We start from the raw sequence: 5,942 nt of genomic DNA, 5'->3' as shown, positions 1-5,942 counted from the left end.
GTGCTGCAGCTCCCGGAGTCAGAGCCAGCGTGAAGCCCTCCTGCACATCTCTGTGGCTGCAGCCCCACCAGGTGGCAGAGCGGGTGAACTGACTGCCCCGGAGGATTGTGTGAAGTGAGGGATGTCCTCACAGCGGCTCCCCAATAAATCTCACAGGGTTCACCGAGCCTGAGCGGACAAAGCCTTCTGTTCATATTTGTTTATTTGTCCTATTTTGTATTAGTATTTTGCGTGTGGACATGTTTGCTTGTTTTCTCTGTTGATGTGTTGGAGGTTCAGTGAACTATATCAACTGAAGACTCTGGTACTCAGTAACACCGCAGCCATCAATACTGCCGGAGACAGGAGGTCCTCTGTGCAAAATCAGAGCTGGGTTTCACAAAGGGATCAATTCTTTTTGTAACTGCCTCTCAGCTTTAGTTAAGTTTGTGACTATTAAAATTAATAGGATATCGTAGAGGCGGAACTAATTAGCGCCATCCTTGTGTTCCGCACGTAATTAAAGGGGGCACAACATCTAAAGTGTAGAGCTAAAACATAGCATCGCAAGAGCTCTCCGAGCTAAGTAAATATTAAGAATATAAAGATATCTAAATGTATATTATCCGAGTAAAGAAGACAAGGAAGAAGGCTTTTGAGATTTAGCCCCTCCTAAGTAGGAAGCAGCCTACGAGGTATGTTTCTTTTGTATCCAGTTGTCTGTGATATATTTCATGTGCATAGCTTGTGTTAACTAGTGTGTAACTATAACGGCACAAACTGTATTCAAGACATACATACATGCATTGTATTTATAATTTCCTTTTATTTTTTTTCTCTCTTTCAACCCAGTTCTCACGGGTTGACATGATATGTTGTTGAAATAAAACCCCGTTTTTTAACCAAGACCTCGTGCTTCGTGTTGACTACTGGAGGGAGCTACAGTGAGAACTCGTCTGCTCCGCATGAGGAGGCGAGGAAGACGGCATAGGAGAGCGCGAGTCGTGGCTGGGCTGAGACATCTCCATCGCAGCGCGCGCCTTCACAGACGGCATCGGAGAGCGCGAGTCGTGGTCGGGCCGAGACATCCGCACATGACAGCGCGAGAAGAGGCAGCGCCCACGGAAGAATCAGGTTTCATAACGCAAATTAAGCTGTAATTCAGAGACATTAAGCGTTCTGGGCAAGAGAATGAGACATTTCTTTGCATTTCCCATTAGTTAATGTTTTGTTTACTTACCTTTTCTCAAATTGAAGTGGATTGATATTGCTACTGTGTTGATATTGTGTCTACTGATGAGTAGGATGTGAATATTAAGAACTATTAGTACCGAGAGTAAGGCAGAATTGGTCATATTTAGACTTAAAAGTGAATGGTTATTACTTAATGTGGTATATGTACAAGTTTAACTAAGAGTTAATATTTTTGGTTTGTTTAATTTCATTTGTGGTAATTTAAGATTTAAATAAGGCCATATATAACTATAACAAGTTATCAGGCAAGAAGACCATAGCTCCATAGATCACAAAGTGAGTGTTACTAGTCTTTGAGTACAGTTAGTACAGTTTTTATTTTGGAAAAAGCAAGTTAATTTAGCTGCAGAGAGTAATTTTTCTCCAAAGTAGTGTCAGTAGCTGCAAGTAATTAAAGGCTGACTATTCACATATCAGAGATTAAAAACAACTACTCAATTGAGCTTAAGCTAAGTTAAACATAACTTAGATTATTGTGAACAAGGTAATTTACTCAACTAAAAAACAAGTTTAGATTTAAACCAAACTAAAGCAAAATGTCAGAGTTTGAGCTTTTCTTTGAGAGTGACAAAGAGGGTGCAGGTGAAGACGCGCAGCAGCACTGCGCAGACATGCAACCACAAGCTGCTGAAGGCACAGGAGATAACCACACTTCCTCACAAGAGCCACATAGAAGCCAAAGGGTCCGCAGGTTTACGGAAAAGGGCCAAGAACTGCACGATCAGCAAGTAAGAAGATTTGCACACCGTTTCAGTGTGAGCTACGAGAAGTGGAAAGCTATCGCTAAGGATGCCAAACAAGCGCTGAGTGGACAATGCTCAAACAACCTGCTGCGTGACCACATTACTAAGATAAGCAATGCCTCAGATAATCTGAACGTTGTTTATGAAGATTTAAGGCACATTGACATTCCCGACCAAGACACACGTCGCAGAGCAGACACCTGCGAAGCAGTAACAAGAACAATCATCCAGACTGCAAAGGCTCTTCTAGACACAAGAGGGGGTGAAGAACAAAGAGTGAAATCAATAGAGCCTGTAATTGAAGCTGCAGCCTCAGACAAAGTAAGCGTCAACTCTCACCGCACCAAGTCGTCTGCTCATTCTCAAACTAACTCAAGAATAACATCCCGTTCAAGCCAGTCTTCTGCAAGACGAGATGCTGCTGCTGAAGTTGCTGCCAATGAAGCCACTTTAAAAGTACTGCTAGAGCAAGAACGTCATATCAAAGAACTTGAAAGACTCGAAACTGAAGCAGCCAATTTACGAGCTAATCAAGAGGCTGAAAATGCAGAAAGACAAAGGGTGCTGGAAGCCAAGCGCAGAGAACTAGAAAGATTGGAGACAATCAAGAAGCTAGAGGCTGCTAAGGCGAGACAGCAAGTATATGAACAAAGTGAATGCTCAGATGAAGAAATATTTGGGCTGCTCCATCAATGTGTCCCTCCGAAGGAGAATGAGGAAGTCAAGCATGAAAGTAGCCTATTGCAGCATTGCTCCCCACCTCACTCTCTGACACAACCAAAACAAGAAGACAATACTGCAGCTCTTGTTAGAGCATTCGCAGAGTCCATCAGTGCGAGTCGTCTTCCCGTACCTGAACCAACAACGTTCAACGGCGACCCACTCAGATTTAATGACTGGAAAGTCTCCTTTCAGACACTTATTGACAGGAAAAACATACCAGCTGAAGAGAAAATATACTATCTGCGAAAGTATGTGGGTGGACCAGCCAAAAAGGCCATTGAAGGCTACTTCTTGCTAGGCACAGAGTCAGCTTATTGTGCAGCGTGGACCATCCTAGAAGAGAGATACGGCAATCCATTCCTTATCGCCAAGGCCTTCAGAGATAAGCTTGATACGTGGCCCAAAATAAACTCTAAGGGGAGTGTGGAACTTCAAGAACTCGCTGACTTCCTTCGCAGCTGTGAGGCGGCCATGTCTCAGATCAGAGGTCTTGAAGTACTCAACGACTGCAACGAAAATCAGAAAATACTCTCTAAACTTCCAGACTGGCTGACCTCAAGATGGAATAGGAAGGTGATAGAAGTGGAAGAACAAAGTCACACGTTCCCAAGCTTTAGCCAGTTCGTCAAGTTTCTCACACGTGAAGCCAAAATCGCCTGTAACCCAATAACGTCCCTCCACGCTCTAAAACCAAGTGAAAATGAGAAGATCAAGGTTTCAAAGACAAGAGGTCATGGAGCAAAGGTATTGGCAACCAACTCAGACGAGAAAGCTGTTACCACAAGCTGTGTCTTCTGTGAGAAGGCAGGTCACAGTCTACACAAGTGTCGCAAATTTATGGATGAGACTATTTCAGAGCGAGTCAAGTTTGTTCAAGAGAAGAAATTGTGTTTCGGCTGTCTGAAGTTTGGCCATCGCTCGAAGGACTGTGAAAACAGAGAGATCTGCGATATGTGTGAAAAAAGACATCCAGCTTGCCTCCATGATAATCGCACCAAAGAAGAAAGGATGTCAACACGGCTTAGTGGAGCAGGGAACAGTGGCAAGTCAAGGGAAAGGAAAATAGAGCGGCCACAAGATAGGGCAGCAAGATCATCACGTGAGTCAACATCCAACAGAGTTTTACAGAATGTTAAAGACACTCATACATCCACAGTCATTCCAGTGTGGTTGTCAGTCACAAGTGAGCCAGATCGTGAAGTTCTTGTGTATGCACTCCTCGATACACAGAGCGACACGACATTCATCCTGGAAGAAACGGCAAAGACTCTTCACACAAAGAAGGAACCAGTTCAGCTAAAGCTCTCCACAATGGCTTCAAGAAACACAGTTGTGTCCTGTCGGAAACTGACTGGACTACAAGTGAGAGGATTCTACTCAGACAAGATAATTCCTCTGCCAGTGACCTACTCAAGAGAATTCATCCCTGCAAACAGAGATCATATTCCCACACCAGAGACTGCAAAGGCATGGCCTCATCTGGAACACGTCGCAGACGAGATTGCTCCTCAACAAAGCTGCGACGTGGGCCTGCTAATCGGCTACAACTGTCCTCAAGCTCTTGTCCCAAGGCAAGTGGTGCCTGGTAAAGAAAATCAGCCCTTTGCTCAGAGAACAGACCTGGGCTGGAGCGTAGTTGGCTATGGCAACCCATGTCTTGACTATGGAGATGAAATTGGAATAAGTCACCAGGTCATCGTGAGGCAAGTGATGCCTGGTCTTCAGTCCTCTTCAAACCTCACAAGCGAAGTTCACTATGTCTGTAGAACTCAAGTCAAAGAGGTAGTCTCACCTGCAGATGTCATCAAGGTGCTGGAATCGGACTTTGTCGAAAGGTCTTTGGAGGACAGTCACATCTCTCAAGAGGATCTCCGATTCCTGTCAAAGATGGAAAGAGGCATCAGGCTCAAGGACAATGGTCATTATGAGATGCCACTGCCATTCAAGAATGAAAGACCCAACTTACCAGATAACATGGTGTGCGCCATCCACCGTCTCAGATGCCTAGAACGGAAGCTGAAAAGAAACAAACAGTACTACAAAGACTACAAGACCTTCATGGATGAGATCATAACACGTGGAGATGCAGAAAGGGTCCCAGAAGAAGACCTCAATAAAGCTCCAGCATGGTACATCCCACACCATGGGGTGTATCATCCCCAAAAGCCTGGGAAGATACGTGTTGTCTTCGATTGTTCGGCGAGATTTCAAGAGACATCCTTAAACGACCATCTCCTGACCGGTCCAGAGCTGACAAACACCTTGGTGGGAGTTCTGTGTCGTTTCCGGAAAGGTCCAGTGGCAATCATGTGTGACATTGAACGCATGTTCCACCAGTTCCACGTTAAAGCAGAAGACCAAGATTACCTAAGATTCCTGTGGTGGGAGAATGGAAATCTTGAAGCCAAACCATCCATCTACCGGATGAAGGTCCACTTGTTTGGCGCTGCTTCATCACCTGGCTGCGCTAACTATGGACTCAAGCACCTCGCAGCCGAAGGACACGGACACTTCAGTGAAGCCACCATCAAGTTCATTCAGAAGAACTTTTACGTTGATGACGGCTTGTCAAGCTTAGCGTCTGAAAGCCAAGCTATTCAGTTAGTGAAGGAGGCAAGAGAGCTCTGCAACAAAGGCAAACTCAGGCTGCACAAGTTCATTTCCAACAGCAAGAAAGTCCTAGCCTCAATCCCCAAAGAAGAATGTGCAAAAGCTGCCCAAGACCTGGACATGGCCCTGGGAGAGCTACACGTGGAAAGAGCACTTGGCATACAGTGGTGCGTGGCTTCTGACGAGTTCCAGTTCAGAGTGATTGTGAAAGAAAATCCACTTACCCGAAGAGGAGTTTTATCCACTGTCGCTTCAGTATACGATCCACTCGGATTTGTGGCACCGTTCATCCTGGTGGGAAAACAGATTCTGCAGCAGATGTGTCATAACAAGCTCAGTTGGGATGACATCTTACCTGATGATCTTCGACCCCTGTGGGAGTTTTGGCTCCAAGACCTGCAAAACCTGGCTGGTGTAAAGATTCAGAGATGCTACATTCCATTAAACTTTAAGGTTCAGAGCTACGAGCTCCATCATTTCTCTGATGCCAGCGTGTCAGGTTATGGCGAGTGTTCGTACCTCAGAGCAGTCAGTGCATCAGGTGAAGTCCACTGCTCTTTGGTAATGGGGAAGTCAAGAGTAGCCCCTGCTAAGGTTACCACCATACCAAGACTTGAGCTGTCAGCAGCAGTC

At 45.2% G+C, this 5,942-nt stretch overlaps 1 long non-coding RNA gene across 1 annotated transcript; it reads left to right on the top strand.

Moving 5' to 3' along the window:
- Window positions 1-442: 442 nt before the first annotated feature.
- Window positions 443-4,518, top strand: LOC136750735 (uncharacterized). Its single transcript, XR_010816951.1, has 2 exons — window positions 443-674; window positions 832-4,518. It is a non-coding gene; the product is annotated as an uncharacterized LOC136750735 (long non-coding RNA).
- The last annotated feature ends 1,424 nt before the right edge of the window (window positions 4,519-5,942 follow it).

The sequence above is a fragment of the Amia ocellicauda genome, chromosome 6 (genome assembly GCF_036373705.1).
Source record: "Amia ocellicauda isolate fAmiCal2 chromosome 6, fAmiCal2.hap1, whole genome shotgun sequence".
Classification (NCBI taxonomy): domain Eukaryota; kingdom Metazoa; phylum Chordata; class Actinopteri; order Amiiformes; family Amiidae; genus Amia; species Amia ocellicauda.
Note: the sequence above shows the minus strand (reverse complement) of the source record. Positions and strands in the feature narration are given on the sequence as shown.